Raw genomic sequence first — 19,528 nt, 5'->3', positions numbered from 1 at the left:
GCGGGAGCCTTCACAATTTATTTAAAGAACATATTTTTTCCTGAAATAGCATCCCGCGTTTTAGCCACCCTTATCACACCGCATGACTTCTAGTAGTCACCCCTACTAGCCACGCGTATCAAGCCACTCTTATCTCACCGCATGCGTTTCAACACCCAGACCTTATACCACCGCATGCGTACCAATATCATAATTTGTACCTCAAGTGCCCAATATTTTAATTTTCCACAAAAAAATCAACAACAATATTTTTCAATAATAAAGAGCTCACGGCTCATGCCAGAATAATCCAAAAAACAATCTTACGAAAATATTCAAGAATAAATAATTCAGAAAAATAATATTTCAAATTTTTAATACGTTGCTTCAATATCAAATTTAAAAATGTCAAATACTTCATATTAATAATATTTAATTTAAAGAAAATCAACCTTCAAATAATGCACAGTATAAAATAAACCAATTTTTAATTAAACAGGTAAAACAATTAGCAGAAAAAAGGTAAACAAATCTAAAATATATATCACAGATCAATGATGAAGAATATAGATAAAATAATTTAATAACTGCGCAACAATAATCTACACCATTTAAAAATATAATCTATCACATTTAGCCCGTGTACACACTCGTTACCTCGTGTACACGACTTTCAACATATTTCAATAATCACATTAATATTAATTCTAGGGGAAATTTTTCCCACACAAAGTTAGACAAGTCATTTACCTCGACTTGCTCCAATTTAATCAATTATTATGCTTTTTCCTCGATTTTCCGACTCCGATCGACTCGTATCTAGTCATAATTAATTCGATACAGTCAACAAAAATTATAGAATTAATTCTATACAAAAATACTACATTTGTTTCAATAAAAATCCGAAATTAACTCAAAAATGACCCGTGGGGCCCATGTCTCGAAATCCGGCAAAAGTTACAAAATATGAACGCCCATTCAACCACGAGTCTAACCATACCAAAATGACTAAATTCCAATAACGATTCGACCCTCAAATCCACAAATCTATCCAAGAGGGTTTTCAAATTTTTTCAACTTAAATCACCAATTAAATGTTAAAAATAATGATGGATTCGGGTAATCTAACCAAGATTGAGTTAAGAACACTTACCCCAATATTTTTCCTTGAAGATATATCAAAAATCGCCTCTGCTCAAGCTCCAAGTTGTTAAAAATTGCGAATGGGACGAAACCCCCCTGTTTTTATAACTTACGGATCTGTCCAGGCTGACCTCGATCGTGGAGTCCGATCCTGGACCTCGATCATGAGAGTCCGATCCTGGACCTCGATCATGGGAGTCCAATCATGGGGAGTCCAAACATGGCCCTCGACCCTGGGGCTCGATCACAGTCGTCGATCCTGGTTATCGATCATGGCTTCGATCACTGGCCTTGGTCATAACCCTCGATCCTGGGCCTTCAATCAGTGGCCTTCGATCATGGATCTCGAGCCTGCCTTCGATCCTCGGCTCGATTTCTGGGGCTCGATTGCACAGCAGAAGAGAATTTGCAGCAGCTTTTGCAGCAGCTGTTTAAGTCCCATTTTTTGATCTGTTAACCATCCGAAACTCACCCGAGGCCCTCGGGACCTCAACCCAATACACCAACAAGTCCTAAAACATCATACGAACTTATTTGAAACCTCAAATCACATCAAACAATGCTAAAATCACGAATCACACATAGATTCAAGCCTAATGAACTTTGAAACTTTCAATTTCTACAAACAACACCGGAACCTATCAAATCAAGTCCGATTGACCTCAAATTTTGCACGCAAGTCATAAATGACATAACGAAGCTATGAAAATTTTCAGAATCGGATTTCGACCCCGATATCAAAAAGTCAACCCCTCGGTTAAACTTCCCAAAAATTTAACTTTCGGCATTTCAAGCCTAATTCCACTACGGACTTCCAAATAAAATTACGATCACGCTTCTAAGTCCAAAATCACCATACGGAGCTGTTGGAATCATCAAAATTCTATTCCGGGGTCATTTGTACATAATTCGACATCCGGTCATTATTTGAACTTAAACTTTAAATTTTTCGTCAAAATTCCATATCTTAGGCTATGGACCTCGGAAATTGATTCCGGACATACGCCCAAGTCCCAATTCACGATATGGACCTACCGGAACTGTCAAAATACTGATCCGAGTGTGTTTGCTCAAAATATTGACCAAAGTCAACTCAGTTGTGTTTTTAGCATCTAATTCACATTTTAATCCATTTTTCACCTGAAACTTTCCGGAAAAATTTTTACGGACTGCACACGCAAGTCGAGTAATGGTAAATAGTGCTTAGATCATATAATTAATCATTAAATTTAAAGATGATATTTTGGGTCATCACAGTTGTGCTGTTATTTTTCTGAAATTTCTCGTTGTTTAAATTATCAGTCATTTCAAAATATGATTATATCTTCTGCCTTGCTTATCTTTTAACCTGACCTCGTCACTACTCTATCGAGGTTAGGCTTGGCATTTACTGGGTACCGTTGTGGTGTACTCATACTACACTTCTGCATATCTTTTTGTGCAGATCGAGGTTCTTCCTACCAGGCCAGATACTAGTGTGCTAGACCGTACGTGGAGACTTCAAGGTATATTTGTCAGCATCCGCAGACCTCGAAATCCCCCTCTATCCTTATTATGTTGTTTTCCCTTATTCTCTTTAGATTTTGATGTATAGAGACACTTAGTATTTTCTCTTAGAAGCTTGTGACTTATTTCTACCGAGTTTTGAGAGTTGTAATTTTTTAAACCGCAATTTCTATTTATATATCATGTGTTGAGATTGGAGTTCAGTTTATTATTTAGTTATTCCGCAAATTCGTTAGGCTTACCTAGTCTTAGAGACTAGGTGCCATCACGACATCCTACAGAGGAAAATTGGGGTCGTGACATTAAATTAGTAATTGGACAATATAGTACATTTTCAAATTAAATTAGTAGTAGGATTTTTTTAAGAAGTATATCCTAAAAGTAATAGGATTATATGGCTAAAAGTATTAGGATTATACTAATACGATTCCTAAAGGTATTCATGTAGGATTCATAACGTGTATTATGTCCTAAATCTAATAGGATTACAAGGCTAATATTTAGAATTCCGGTTATGTTCTTTTTATTGTGAGTTATTATGTTTAATATTAAAAGGTTATTTTTGTAAACCAACATTATATTCATACTTTTATAATTATATATATATAGCATGTTATAATCTTATAAATTTTATGCACTTTTACGATTACAAAATATAAATAATTTCGGTCGTAGACTAAAAGTGATATTTGCCCAAAGAAAAAACAATAAACAAATTGGGCTAAGCGAAATAGTCCCATCACTTCTTCTGGCCGGGGTTCTCTCGCCTGCACTTTTCGTAAAGGTAAAAAACAAAATTTAGAGTATATTAAAAGGATGTAGGAATTACTATAATTTGAGCAGTAGGACAATAATAAAGGAAGGAAGATATGCATTGCACAATAAAATGGTAAGGAATCAATTAGCTAAATTAAACTTACACTTGTTACCATTTTTGCATGAGAAATTCCACATGACACCAAAGCCAAACGTTACCTTTTCCCTTCATTCATTAATCTCTTTCACAGAAACTCAAACAAAATCATCAAAGGAGGAAGAAAAGTAAAAGAGAAAAAGTAAGAACGAAAAGGGGAAGAAGAAGAAGAAGAAAGAAAAATAATGGCATGGTCATCAACTTCTTTAAAGCTTTTATGGTTTATTTTGCCATTGCTTTTGGTCGTTGGTTTTGTTGTTGTCACTGGTCCACAGGGTTCCATTTATAATTGGCTATCCACTTCTCAGTATTTACAGACTCTCAATAATAGTTGTTCAACTTCAACACTGGTGAGTTTTTATATAATGATGAGACATTATGCATAAGAAAATAATATTTACTATCTTTTTTACTTATATCAATTCCTCAATTCCCGTGCATCATGTGGAAGGCCCGCACCTGGATTAATTCATTATATTTTTAAGGTTATGAGTTCATATCTATTATTTTTATAATTTTAGTGAATTTTACGCATAAATTTATACTCAGTATCGAAAGTTGTGGTTTCAATTGAACTCGTCATTAGAATACTATATCCACCCCTGGCCTGCACAGTTCATCATCAATATTCTTCAAGGAAACATTGTTATTAATAAATATCGTTCCAAATTTTTAGCACGTTTTTTCAGTTCTTGATCATGCGTCCAAGAACCTTAATATTGCAATTCTTGATTTCATTCCAAAGGGAAAAAGTGTGGTGCATAACTTGGAATTGGTTTTCTCATTATCTTAAAATGTTTATTTTTTAGATTGATGTAAAAACTTCGGAGCGAAAGCTCAATATTATCAACATGGTTTGTGGTGGAATGGATAGGATCTCTCCACTCTTAACCAGAGATATGAGTTCGAGCTCTAGCCCCTAAGTATGGAAAAAATCATGTTAAGGAGCGCTTCCCCTTTAAGCCTTACCCGACTCGAATTTCGACCCAAACCCAACCAAAAATAACTCAGCTTTACCCAAATTAATCTTGATGTGTATTTCGACCCTATAGCTGTCTCGCTAGTACTCCATGTTGTTATTCTTCCAAACTTTCTACAGCTTTCTTGATCATTCATATCATATTTCATTACCATACTCGTTTAAAATCATTATTATATGCTTAATCGTTAGAATTACATTAATCTTAAAATTTTAATGGACCATGATCATGTTGTATGGTATTAGAAGTTTATGACTTAATGTTGTCATAAATACTTATTACCATGTGCTAATTGCTCATTTATTGTTAACCTAATTAATAGGTAAATCAGAAGGATGAAGCCCCAAATGGAACCTTGAGCTCAGAAACACCAAAAAGATACAGCAAATTAGAGAAATTGGAAGCAGGTCTTGCAAAAGCTCGAGCTGCAATATTAAAAGAGAACAAAAGTTGGAATAATCAGACAGAAGATGAGTATATACCTCATGGTCCTATGTACTTAAATGCTACTGCCTTCCACAGGTAAAAATATACATACCATTCACTGTTAGTTACTCTTAATTACAATATTTTGAAGACTCTAAAATAAATAAAGGATTTAATTTATATGTATCGGTGTAATTTCTACGGTACCACTGTAATATAATATATTATAGTCGGTTATCAATCTACTTTATTTTCCCAGTAAATAATTTCACTAATTATGCAGTTATTTTTTAGCTAATTGAAATGTAAAAAATATATTATTCTGTTAATTAATAGAATTAAACTCATCAATTACTAAACAAATAAATAACCAAAAAGTTAGGGGCAGATCCAGTGCATTTGTTACGGGTTCCTGTGAACTCAGTAACTTTTGTCTATATCTGATATTTGTATTGCAAAATTCATTAAATATATAATAATATTTAGCTTGGAACGCAGTTCGTTAATCCAGTTATTATTGTATATTAACTTGATATTTATGTAATAATCTATAAATTTAAAATTATGGATTCACCTTTGAAAAAAAGTAGGTGGGAGAAGAAATAGTCCTGAGATTCTTTATAGGAACCAAATTTACTGTTGCTTGCTAGCTGTGAAAGGCATCATTCTTCAGCACATTTTCGAAAATTTACTACAGCTTTTCGGCTGAGTACAAGTGCAAATTAATTAATACACAGCACTACATTTCTTATTCTATATTCTTAATAATCAACCAACTTTAATTGTAAATTAGGGAATAAAGAGAAAATCTCGTACATAAACTCTTAAAATGCAGGAGCTACTTATCTACTATAGCAAGCACAACTAAATAACTTAATAGAGATTTTATCAACATTTAGATTATCAGCAGTGTTACAATATCATTTGATATGTACTGTTCTACTTAACCAAAAAAAACTAAACTATTCTTTTTCATATTCTTATTAACACTCAAACAACTTCAATTATTTATTATATTAGGATAAAAGGGACGGAAAATGACCAATATCTCTAAATGTGCAGGAGCTATTTGGAGATGGAAAACAAATTCAAGGTATATGTGTACAAAGAAGGGGAACCCCCAGTATTTCATTTTGGTCCCTGCAAACATACATATGCTATTGAGGGTTACTTCATTCATACAATGGAAATCAGCGAATTCAGAACTTCGGATCCAAACAAAGCTCATGTGTATTTCCTTCCAATGAGTGTTACAATGTTAACACAATTCATTTATGTGCATGATTCCCATGAATGGGGTCTTATGAAAAACACTGCACTCGACTATGTCAATGTCATTTCCAACAAGTATCCTTATTGGAATCGAAGCCTTGGAGCTGATCATTTCATGCTTGCTTGTCATGATTGGGTACGTAATCCCGACTCTTTTTTACATTATCAGTGTATATAATTTAATAGAAGAAGAACCTTGGCAACAGTAAAGTTGTCTTCGTATGATCTATAGGTCACGGGTTCGAGCCGTGAAAGCGATTAATGTTTGCATTAGGGTAGACTGTTTATATCACACTCGTTGAGATGCGACCATGCGTGAACGCAAAATACCTTTTGCACCGGACTCCCTTTTAGTTTATATCATTTATTTAAATTCGTCCATAGCAATAACTTTCTCTCTAAAAGGAAAAAAAAGAAAAATGATCTGGATTCGGAGCACAAGAGACAACATTATTGTGAGACAAACTTGAACATCATTTTAATTAAAATGGTTAAAAATACTAAAAAACAGTACCTAACAAACATAATTAAAGATATCTAGTTTGACTCTCCAAATAGTGTCATGTCTTTATAGAATAAGTGGACTAATTTCAGTTCAAATTCATTTCTTGCATGGTTTTAGTCAATACTCTGCCACTCTTCCTCATTTGAATAGGTAATTCAAAATGATGATTGAAACTCGGGTTGCTCAGATAGTTAGCAGCCCCCTACAACTTCACAATTGTGAGTTCGAGTCACCAAAAGAATAAAAAAACTCTAACAAAGGGATCAAAGGAAAATCAAAAGGGGAAGAGACAAAAAAAAAATTTAACTCATAAATTTTAAACACATGTACCATTTGTTAAAGTTATTAAAAATAAAATAGATCTTTGAAATTTTTTAAATATTATATCACTCAATTGAGTTTTTGAACCATTAAGGGGAAATCAAAGGGGAAGAGACAAAAAAAAAAAGATTTAAACTCATAAATTTTGATACACATGTAGCATTTGTTAAAGTTATTAAAAATAAAATAGATCTTTGAAAATTTTCAAATATTATATCACTCGGTTGAGTTTTTGAACCGTTTCTAATACGTAACATTAACATTGGTTAGCTATTAGCCTAATAGACAAGAAATATAAGGATATTTACATAAATAATTGGCCGGATCCATTATTTATTTTTTTCTAGCGGATATATATTGATTATACATTGATATATACATGGCGTCAGCTATTTATTTTAAACGGTTGGTTGAATTATCTAGGTAAGTCACATGTAATATTCTTTATACATTGTTATATTCTTTTACAACGGCTCTCTATAAAGTGTGACAATATATAGGTCGGCGTATATGACTTCTTTTTTTATTTATTTTATATTATAGTGTCTAATTGTTGGTTGAATTGTTAATATACAGGGGCCTGAAATTTCTTTTGCTATTCCATACTTATACAAGAACTCAATTAGAGCTCTATGCAATGCCAATACCTCAGAAAAATTTAATCCAACAAAAGATGTCTCAATTCCAGAAATCCATCTCCCTTATGGCACAACTGAAGGCCTATTAGGCGGTCCGCCGCCGTCGGAACGGCCGGTTCTGGTATTTTTTCGCCGGAGGACTACACGGTCCAATTAGGCCAATTCTTTTACAACATTGGGAAAATAAGGATAAAGATGTTCAAATTCATAAATACCTTCCAAAGGGTATTTCATATTATGATATGATAAAAAAGAGCAAATATTGTATATGTCCAAGTGGATATGAAGTTGCAAGTCCAAGAATGGTTGAAGGACTTTATATGGGATGTGTTCCTGTCCTTATTAAGGATAATTATGTTATCCCTTTTAGTGATGTTCTTGATTGGAATACATTTTCTGTTATAATTCCTGTTAAGGATATTCCTAATCTCAAGAAAATTCTATTGGATATTCCTCAAGAGAAGTACTTAGAAATGCAGAAGAGGGGGATTCAAATGAGGAAGCATTTTGAGGTTAATTCTCCTCCAAAAAGATATGATGTTTTTCATATGATTCTCCATTCCATTTGGCTTAGAAGATTAAATGTCCGAATTCGTGATGTGGATGAATCTTGAACTATAAGTTTTGGTTGGTGGAGAGGAAACTGTGAATTTTTATTTAGAATATAATTTATTTTTTAGATGGTTGTGTTTTATAGTAATTGATTTTTCCAAAAAGATTAATACATATCATTATGTTTCATGCTTGTGCACCATTTACGATCTACTAAAAGTTATTTTATATATTTGATTAATGTGACATTGTGTTGTGTATGTAGCGATTGGACATGAATGTTCAGCTGTTACAATTTGATAGCCCTGTTCAATGAACCTTTATTTATTTCTTGTGGAAATGACATAATTCAATCTTTGTGACACATATGACTAGATTATGCATGATTAAAGCACCATTAACAACCAAATAGTACTAAAGATGGATGATATGCATGTGTATTCATAGTTGTTCTCACTTCTCCTTTATACTGATGATAATAAAAATGGGCTTGAGAAAGTTGGGCTGGGCCGATAATCGAGGATAGGCAATTGGGTCGATTGAAGAGTGAAAAGAATATTATTAATCCATCTAATAACTCAAAGTTTGTTGTAGTAAAATTGAATACCATATTCTACTGTTATTTGACAGTTTGGGATAGGTACCATGGGCGGAGCTATGGTAGAGGGTGCGGGTGCGGGTGAACCCAATGACTTTTTTCGAGACCCCGTATTTTTATTGAAAAATTTACTAATTCTATATAAATATATCAAGTCGAACCCAATAACAAAAGGGCTCTGAGTTCAATGGTAAGAGTTCTGGGTTCGCTCGGAGAAAGTGCGGGTTTGAATCCTGTTGAAAGCAATGAGCTATTTTGTTATTTTTTATAATTTTTCTTTTTAAGAAAGCATAATTAAACGACATCGTAATTCTGGAATAACTCCAAAGTCCAAACGACATTTTGCCTTCCTTTAAACTAACATTTATACTTTTTAATAAATAAAACATAAAACATTTTTTCTTTCTATTAAACAAATCCTTCTCTAAACAAAAACACATCTTCTCGTCTTCTCAATCCCAAATCAAAAAAGTTAGGGTTCTGGATCTATTGATCGCTGGCGCTGCTACCACAATCTGTCGGATCGAGACGCCATTCAACACTCGTTGTGTATCAATATATGCTCTTTCTCCCTTAGAAGTTAGACCCTTCACCCTTCTTCAATTCTTCTTTCCTGATTTTTTATACAAAATCTGATTTTTAATTTTTGATTCTAGGGTTGTCCCACATTTTGAACTTCATTCTCTTTGTCATTTGTGCTTTGGTTCTTTTCAAAAGTTCAAACTTGGAGTCTCCGACAAGCCGACTAACAAGGTATGTGATTGTTGTCCTACTTTCTTATTTTTAGTTTCTTAGCGAGACCAACTTGCATTCACATGGAGTAGCCTTATGCCCTTATTAAGAAGAAAACTTTCATATGTAGTCAGGGCGGAGCTACAATAGAGCTACAGTAGAAGAAAACCCGGAGGCTTTTTCTGAGACCCTGTATTTATAATTTAGAACCCATACACTTTAAATCCTAGCTCCGCCTCTCATAGGTACATAACCATAGTCTAATGAATTTTAGACAGTTCAATCAATAGCCAATAATCAACCTGACTATCGTTTACCTTTTTTTAATTTTTCCCGAGAAAACAAACAAAATACATTAATCACACTTATATATCTTGTGAGTTTCAATTGAAATAAACAATGGGTCTTTTGATGTGTGAATAGGTTATACTAAGTTATATTGAATATAATACGAGAATTAAATAATTACTGAATTATTTAGTTAACATATATTTATTGATAAATATTCTAGTACTTTACAGAGGAAGTTAGTCGTGAATATCGGTATAACTTTGTAAAAAGGCCTGGAAAACAGCCTAGGAAACTAGGTCTCCTTCTATCGCGATATTGAGCAAAGCTCGGTGCCACACCCCCTTTCTAGCCGCAAAATAATATGTGGATTAAAGCGTTTTTCCAATTAAAGTGACAAAATTGAGTATGGATTATTTTATTTACAGAGTCACCACTTGGAATTGATTTTGTTGGTGTTTCAAGTCACCTTTTATTTGAATCCCTAGTCAAAGGAAGATTTGACTCTATTATTATTGGTCTGCGAAAACAAAGTCCGGGTAAAAAATTCTGTTGACCGGAGAGAAGGTGTAAGGAATTCTTCGAGTCTCGTGATTCTAGCACGGTCATTTTTATTGACTAAAATTGGCTTGAATTAATTTTGGATAAAGTGTATTTTATTAGCCGTGAATTACTATCGTCAAATGCTACTTAAAAATTAATAATTAAATTTTATTAAGTTTGCCTTGGAGCGTGTAAGCACACAAGGTCTTTATTTAATTATATGTACTAAACCAAGATATGTGTCGGTACACATAGTTTAAATGCGATTAATCACCGAAGAGCATAATTTATAAAACAAAGGTCAAGGAGCGAGAATGTACACGCGACTATATTTTATTAATTACATGGACCAAGGATCGTGTATGAGCACATGGTCAATATTTGGAACACACCTAAAACTGCTTAGCATTTGATTATTTTATTAGAAGTGATTGAGTTACTAAATTATCTATTTAAAAGGCAAGGATATGACATTATAATTATCTAACTAAATATGATACCAAACGTAGACAAACTCATGTTTGTTGTCATTTCATGGTGTTGGACCAGTTGAATGATTGGTTGAAGAAAATAGGCCACCTTTGTTATTAAAAGAAAATGGGCAAACTCTTGAATTTTATTGGTGTTGGGTTACTGCAATTTTTGTATACAAAATGGGCCAGCTGAAATGAATCCATTTGGCCCAATTAGCTATATAAAGAATATGGGAAGCTATGTTGTTAAAGAAAAATGGGCTAGCTTATTTTGAGAACAAGAATAGACTAGCAGGTTAACTCATTTGGCCCAATCATATTAATTTTAATTAACATTGTAGCCCAATAGCTTAACAACTAACCAAAAGCTCATTATGCATCCTACATTGTTGTCACATAACTTATAAGATAAATTTTGCTTTTCTTTAAACGAAACTAAAAGAAATTAAAAAAACAAAATAGTAAAATCAAGAACAACATTTAAAAAAAAAGTAATTAAGTAAAGAAATATGAAAATAAGGAACGATAAGCATTCAGATAACGAAAAATTAACCACAACAAAAATCTTATGACTAAAACAGTAAAGTAATAAGAAATAGACCTTTATGCAATCTTCTAAAACTTTACAGTGAAAAGAATGGCAAAAACTTAAACCAAACAAAATTTTTTGTTTATTAGCCTACTCCAAGGTCTTTATATAACTTTTATATTTTTAAGTGAAAATACTACCATTACCCAGAAAACACTACTTGAAAATTAACATAGGGAGAGCTATTAAGCTAAAGAAAAATAATTTTTAAAAAAAAAGGAATTAAACAAAGTCATGGATTTAATACTTAAACCACCAGATTCGATTTCAAGGTTACACTTTGACATCATCCATATTGAAAATGCACATATAATCTAAATATGCTCAACTTTTCATCATTTGTTATTAAAGAAAAAGAGCTTGTATTATAAATATTTAGAAGGTCACCTGAAGAGCTGAAAATAAATACAACAGGGGAGGAATTGAAGCTCAGCAACAAAAAGCAACAGAGAAACAACAGCAAAATTAGCAGAAATCTAGCAGCAAATCGTGTTTAAACAGCCTGAAAACTTTAGAGAAGAAACCCAGAACTAACTCTAAAAAAAGACTTCTATTTTTCTAAAAGTTTGCACTCTAAGATTCACTCCCAAAGCGCAAAATTTTTCAGCTTACTAAAGTTTCAGCTGCTGATTTTTTATTCAACTATATACGTGTTCAAGCAACTCTCAAGATCTCTGTATGTGTAACATAGAGTCCCTTAAGTGTGGGAAGAGCAACCCCTTAAATAGGCAAATACAGTCACTTTTTTTGGTTTCTCTCATATTCCTTAAAGTCTCTCCACCAATCCCACAACAATTGTGGTATCTGATCGACAATCAGAAAATCCGGTATCCCTTCTGATCTGGGCCTCTTTTCGGACTTACCTCTTTCCCCACTCATGGTATACCTGTCTACCCAGATACGGAGTTAGGCTTTGATCAAACATATTATTGACACACAAAAATTCCGATTTCTCGGATTTTGACTCTATAAAAGAATAAAAATAAATAAATAAATATAAGCTAAACGGTGGGACTAGAAAAATATTTTTGGATTTAGTATTTTTTTTTTTGGACTTTCTAAGGAAAGAATTGTAAAGAGTGAATTAAGGAAAAGAAAAATATTTTTGAATTTTTTTTTTTTTGAAAATTGGGACCTAAACCGATGAGGTTTGCCTACGTATCTCACATCCGGTGAGAATCAGACCCACGTAGTTCGGTTAAAATCGACTATGTTCTTCTTTTTTTTTATGAAAATTAATCTTTAAAAACCATATGCACTAGACCACATCATTTTTTTCTCTGTTCGTTCAACTGATTTATGCTAAAGTCGGTCGACATGAAAACCTCCCAAATAATGCAACAAGTAGCACATAAAATGACATAATGGTCTCAACAAGGCCTGTCCTAGAACAGAACTCGGCCCCTGTGTCGAGCGCTGCTAAGTCAAATGCACATGATGCAAATAAAGCATAGCCTACTAGGGATATTCATTGCTTGTGGCTTGTTCTTCTAAGTTTGTAAATCCTAAAGGAGATGGTATCTAGACCTGGCTTACCCGGGCAGACAATCCGAGCCGAGGAGCGTCAAGCGTCACCAGTAGTAGAACAGCACTGGCTAACTAACGGCTCTCCCGCCTAAACATGTGTGACTAAATCCTTCACCAAAAGCTGGTAGGCTAACTGGCTTTATCTCAAGACAAAAATTTTGTGATGCTGGTAGGCAAACACAACATAACTAATTATCAGAAGACTCAGAGGGATGCGAGAGAGGACACAATTTATATGTACAATTCAACAATATCAAAACGATAAAAAATGGACAAGTAACACATTAGGCCCAAATAAATCACAATATATACAAAAATTAATAAAGCCAAATAAAGTCAATGTACAAGCTCGAATTCTTGAAGATCCCCAGCAAAGTCGCCAGAGCTGTCACACCCCCTTTATACCCGCAAAATAATATGTGGATTAAAGGATTTTTCCAATTAAAATGACAAAATTGAGTAGGGATTATTTTATTTATAGAGTCGCCACTTGGAATTGATTTTGTTGGTGTTCCAAGTCACCTTTTATTTGAATCCCTAGTCAAAGGAAGATTTGACTCTATTATTATTGGTATGTGAAAACAAAGTCCGAGTAAGAAATTCTGTTGACCGGAGAGAAGGTGTAAGACATTCCCCGAGTCCCGCGGTTCTAGCACGGTCGCTTTTATTGACTAAAATTGGCTTGAATTAATTTTGGATAAAGTGTATTTTATTAGCCTTGAATTACTATCGTCAAATGCCTAAAAATTAATAATTAAATTTTACTTTCTCCGTTTCAATTTATGTGAACCCATTTGACTGGGCACGGAGTTTAAGAAAATAGAGAAAATTTTTGAACTTGTGGTGTAAAATAAGGCATATATATTTTGTATGGCTTTAAATCATTGCATAAAGGTAAATTATTTTCAAATAAGGAAAGAGGTCATTCTTTTTGGCACAGACTAAAAAGGAAATAGGTTCACATAAATTGAAACGGAGGGAGTATAAATTTTGTCTTGGAGCATGTAAGTACACAAGGTCTTTATTTAATTACATGTACTAAACCAAGATACGTGTCGGTACACATGGTTTAAATGCGATTAATTACCGAAGAGCATAATTTATAAAACAAAGGTCAAGGAGCGATAATGCATACGCGATCATTTTTTATTAATTACATGGACCAAGGATCGTATATGAGCACATAGAAAATAGGCCAGCTTTGTTATTAAAAGAAAATGGGCAAACTCTTGAATTTTATTGGTATTGGGTTGCTGCAATTTTTGTATACAAAATGGGCCAGCTGAAATGAATCCATTTGGCCCAATTAGCTATATAAAGAAAATGGGCAGCTATGTTGTTAAAGAAGAATGGGCCAGCTTGTTTTGAGAACAAGAATAGACTAGCAGGTTAACCAATTTGGCCCAATCATATTAATTTTAATTAACATTGTAACCCAATAGCTTAACAACTAACCAAAAGCTCATTATGCATCGTACACTGTTGTCATATAACTTATAAGATAAATTTTGCTTTTCTTTAAAAGAAACTAAAAAAAATTAGAAAAGAAAATAGTAAAATCAAGAACAACATTTAAAAAAAAGTAATTAAGTAAAGAAGTATGAAATTTAGGAACGAGAAGCATTCAGATAACAAAAACCTAACCACAACAAAAACCTTATGACTAAAATAGTAAAGTAATAAGAAATAGACCTTTATGCAATCTTCTAAAACTTTACGGTGAAAGAATGGCAAAAACTTAAACCAAACAAAATTCTTTGTTTATTAGCCTACTCCAAGGTCTTTATATAACTTTTATATTTTTAAATAAAAATACTACCATTACCGAGGAAACACTACTTGAAAACTAACATAGGGAAAGCTATTAAGCTAAAGAAAAAAAAAAGGAATTAAACAAAGTCATGGATTTAATACTTAAACCACCAGATTCGATTTCAAGGTTACACTTTGACATCGTCCATATTGAAAATGCACATATAATCTAAATATGCTCAAATTTTCATCATCTGTTATTAAAGAAAAAGAGTCTGCATTACAAATATATAGAAGGTTACCTGAAGAGATGAATATAAATACAACAGGAGAGGAATTGAAGCTCAGCAACAGAGAAACGACAACAAAATCAGCAGAAATCCAGCAGCAAATTGTGTTTAAACAGCCGAAAACTTTAGAGAAGAAACCCAGAACTAACTCTAAAGAAAGACTTCTACTTTTCTAAAAGTTTGCACTCTAAAGTATTCAGCTGCTGATTTTTTGTTCAACCATATATGTGTTCAAGCAACTCTCAAGATCTCTGTATGTGTAATATAGAGTCCCTTAAGTGTGGGAAGAGCAGCCCTTTAAATAGGCAAATACACTCACTTTTTGGGACATAATTTGGTTCACCAAAAATCTGTCCAAAAGACTAACTTTGTGTGCTAAACATTGTTCAAGATCTGTCCCAAAGGTGAAAGGACAGCCTAAAAATCTGTTGTGTCAGAAGCAAGGAGAAAAAATATCATTTCAGCCACCCTACAAGTAAAAGTAGGCTACTAATACCCTATTTTGTGATAAAATAACTTAAACTTCAGATTTTAACCATCAACAACAAACTAATTGCTCAAACAAATTAAACTTGAACAACTATGAACTGACAAAGCATAAACGAGACTAAAAACGTAATTGAACTAAGTATTCAAACCAACTTGATTGGAATGAATTCGATTTTTGCAAACTTATTACTGAACAAGCAACTAAATTCACAAACTAAATGCTCAAACCAGAATGAGCATCGTTAATAACCGAACAACGACTAACAACAACTGAATAATCGACAAACTAAGTGAACGATTTAACTAATACACTAAATATCATGTTTAAATCAATAACAATCTAACAAACCACTAAACTAAATAGAGATAACTAATTAAATAAACCTAACTTGAAACTCTAATTAACAAGAAACAACCAAAACAGAAAAATCAAAAATCAGAAACTAATCTACTAATATAAAAAATCAGAAATTAATTAAAGAGATGATGATTATACCTAACGAGTATGCTTGAAGCTGGGCGAGCCACGAGAAAACTCCAGGGAGGCGGTTGTCCGACTCCGAAACGCACGTTTCTTTTGGGTAGATGCTAAGAACGAAATGAGTTTCAGCATCTCGCCAAAAGAAACAAGTGTCTTTGAGTCGAACAATAGCTAAAATAGGGGCTCGGGGCATTTTGGTAGTGGTGAGGCAGTGTGAGTGGGCGGCGGGCAGTGGGGTAGTGGGCGTTTGGGGTGGAAATTAACATGAAAATATACGTCTCGTAGAGGTCTATTCACTTATATATGTGTCATGGGGTGGAGATGCCATGAATAGTACGAATTTGGGCAAAATGGGTGGTGGCTAAAGTTTCCTAGATCTAAAATTCAAGGAGTTTGAGGGGGTTTTGAAGGAATTGGTTTATAGATATGGGAAGAGGAGGTTGTGGAAATTACATGGTATTAATTTGGAGGTGTTTGGAGGTGGTCCGCCGCTGGTGGGTGATTTCCGGCGGCGGCGGTGGCGGAGAGAAGAGAGAAAGAGTTATGGGGGAAATGAGGGAATTTTTCAGATTTTTGAGGCTTTAAATACCTCTTGAGAGATCAATATGGACCATTAGATTAAGGGGTGATCAATGGGTGAGATTTGATCTTGGGTCACTTAATGAAATGACGTAGTTTTGAGGCAAAACTACGTCGTTTCAGACCCTTTCAAGGGTAGCCCCTTATCTTGCACTTTTGGCCACTTTCTCTTTCAAATTTGGCCCAATTTCTTTCTTAATCCTACTTATTAAACTAAATTTACACAAACAAATAAATTAAGTAAGTAACTTATTCAAATGATCAATTAACTAGATTAATTCACCAATTGAATAGTTAGTTAATTCCTAAAATGCACAAATAAAGAAAGAACAATTTTTTGGTATTTTTATGATAGGAAATATGCAATCAAAGGCACAAAAATTGGAAAAAATAATCAAAGTAACAAAACACTAATGACTTTAGGAGTTGTTAAAACGCTACAAAAATTAGGTATTCACAGCTGCCACTCTTTGCTCGTGAACACGAAGAGTTTTTGTGCAAAGAAAAGTGAATGACATGGCTAATTTTTGCTCACATATCACTCCAATAAAAGCACTTTTTTTAAAAAAATGGTGACCGAACCCTGCTTCCGAGGTTGCCTACATATCCTTGTTTAGAGGAATCAGGTCAGTGTAGTTCTGGGAAAATTTGGTAGCTGGGACTACCAGACACTAGATTTAAGACTGTTGTTGTTGTTGTTGTTACTGTTACTTGATGCTTACATCAAAAGGAAAAGAGAAGAGAACTACATATGTCTGCAAACTAAGAGTTACAAAATTTCTAATCTATATGTCTTGTAGAGTCAAAACTTGATTCTTGACATGCTCGCTTGTGTTTACCTTAGATTGGATCTTGATGCTCTTTGAGGAAAAGATCATGGCTCATTCTCGATTGCTTGCTTTCCGGATCAGAATTCGAGAAAATGAAACTCGAGAAGCTGGGCTGCTGACACATTATCCAAACTAACTCCAACCATCTTGTGACCGAAGGACTACTTTATTCTGATGAGAAAGCTGAAACTGCAAGCTTTAATCGTCACTTATGCTATGCGGCGGGGCCTGCAAAGCAATCAAAGACGAACAAAACGAACAAATTTTTTCTGCCTCAGTTTGGCACTAGGAAACTTTTGTGAGTTAGAGAAAGCTATAAAGTATCTAATTTGTTGAAATGAAGACAACAGGAGTAGGATAAACTAACTGTGTGAGGATATGCAACTACGAGGGGTAGTACCTTATGTTACAAAAGGAAATGGAATTAGAGGACGGTACCTTGTATTACTGAAAATGAACATAACCAGGGATTGCCACCACATATTACTGAAAAAGAACGTAACCAGGGGTTGGCACCCTGTATTACCGAAAGGAATGTAACCAGGGGTTGGTACCATGTATTACTAAAGAGGAATGTAACCAGGGGTTGGTACCCTGTATTACTAAAGAGGAATGTAACCAGGGGTTGGTACCTTGTATTACCGAAAGAAGTGTAACCAGGGGTTGGTACCCTGTATTACCGAAAGAAGTGTAACCAGGGGTTGGTACCCTGTATTACAAAAAGAGAAATATAACTAGGGGTTAGTACCATGTATTACCGAAAGGAATGTAACCAGGGCACGGTACCCTTTATTACAAAAAAGAGTGTAACCAAGGGTTGGCACCCTGTATTACTGAAAATAGTATAACCAGGGGTTGGTACCCTGTATTATAGAAAGGAATGTAACCAAGGGTTGGTACCCTGTATTACCGAAATGAGTGTAACCAGGGGTTGGTACCATGTATTACCGAAAGGAATATAACCAGGGGCTGGTACACTGTATTACCGAAAGGAGTGTAACCAGGGGTTGGTACCCTGTATTACAGAAAGAAGTGTAACCAGGGGTTGACATCTTGTATTACTGAAATGAGTGTAACCAGGGGTTGGCACCCTGTATTACCGAAAGGAATGTAACCAGGGGTTGGTACCCTATAATACTAAAGAGGAATATAACTAGGGGTTGGTACCCTGTATTACTAAAGAGGAATGTAACCAGGGGCTGGCATCCTGTATTACTGAAAGAAGTGTAACCAGGGGTTGGCACCCTATATTACTGAGAAGGAATGTAACCAGGGGTTGGTACCCTGTATTACCTAAAGGAGTGTAACCAGGGGTTGGTACCCTGTATTACAAAAAGGAGTGTAACCAGAGGCTGACGCCCTGCATTACTGGAAGATGCTGAATCCCCTGGGCGAAAATATTCTACCTGGGTTGAGCTACTGTAAAACAACCTGAGCGAAGAGTACTTCTACCCGAAACTATGAGTTGGATCCCCCTAGGCAAAAAGGTTCTACCTGGGTTAAGCTACATAAAACATCCTGAGCGAAGAGTACTTCTACCCGGAACTGTGAGCTGGATCCCCCTAGGCGAAAAGGTTCTACCTGATTTAAGCTACGAAAATGGGAGGTACGAACAGTAGTGATGCATGCTGCAAATAAAGGAAAGTGGAGATTTTGAGGAAACTTACCTTTGGTGACATTCGTCCTTTGAGAATCGACATTCTGCACTGCTTTGATCCTGCTTTAAACAAATAAAAATTTGTGAATTTTTAAAATGGTGGTCGGTTTGTGGCCTTGATGCCCTGAGTAGTTTGAATTCAACACTCCGTTGTCGAAGAACTGATTTTGTCAGTGTGGTACCGAGGTGCCCGGATACTCTGTATCGCTTTCTAGAGACATTGTCTTTCTGACGTTGCCCCTGGCTATTTCATACCCGGGTGTCCATGGTACCGCTAATCCTTGTCCCAAAGGCAAGGCAAATTTTCTTTAAAATCAAACTTAGTTGTCTTGCACCTAGAACCAATTTGTGTCTGTTGTACTTATCGACTTTTCCCATTAAGCAAGTCTTGCTTAGGCAACCTTTTTAGTTTCTTTGAGACATATTGTCCGCCTTATCAAAAGAGATCACAGATGGATTCCTGCC

General features: G+C 34.5%; 1 pseudogene; it reads left to right on the top strand.

Moving 5' to 3' along the window:
* Positions 1-3,582: 3,582 nt before the first annotated feature.
* On the top strand, positions 3,583-8,362 carry LOC107774045 (putative glycosyltransferase At5g03795; annotated as a pseudogene).
* The last annotated feature ends 11,166 nt before the right edge of the window (positions 8,363-19,528 follow it).

This window comes from Nicotiana tabacum, chromosome 24 (assembly GCF_000715075.1).
Source record: "Nicotiana tabacum cultivar K326 chromosome 24, ASM71507v2, whole genome shotgun sequence".
In the NCBI taxonomy this organism is placed as follows: domain Eukaryota; kingdom Viridiplantae; phylum Streptophyta; class Magnoliopsida; order Solanales; family Solanaceae; genus Nicotiana; species Nicotiana tabacum.
Note: the sequence above shows the minus strand (reverse complement) of the source record. Positions and strands in the feature narration are given on the sequence as shown.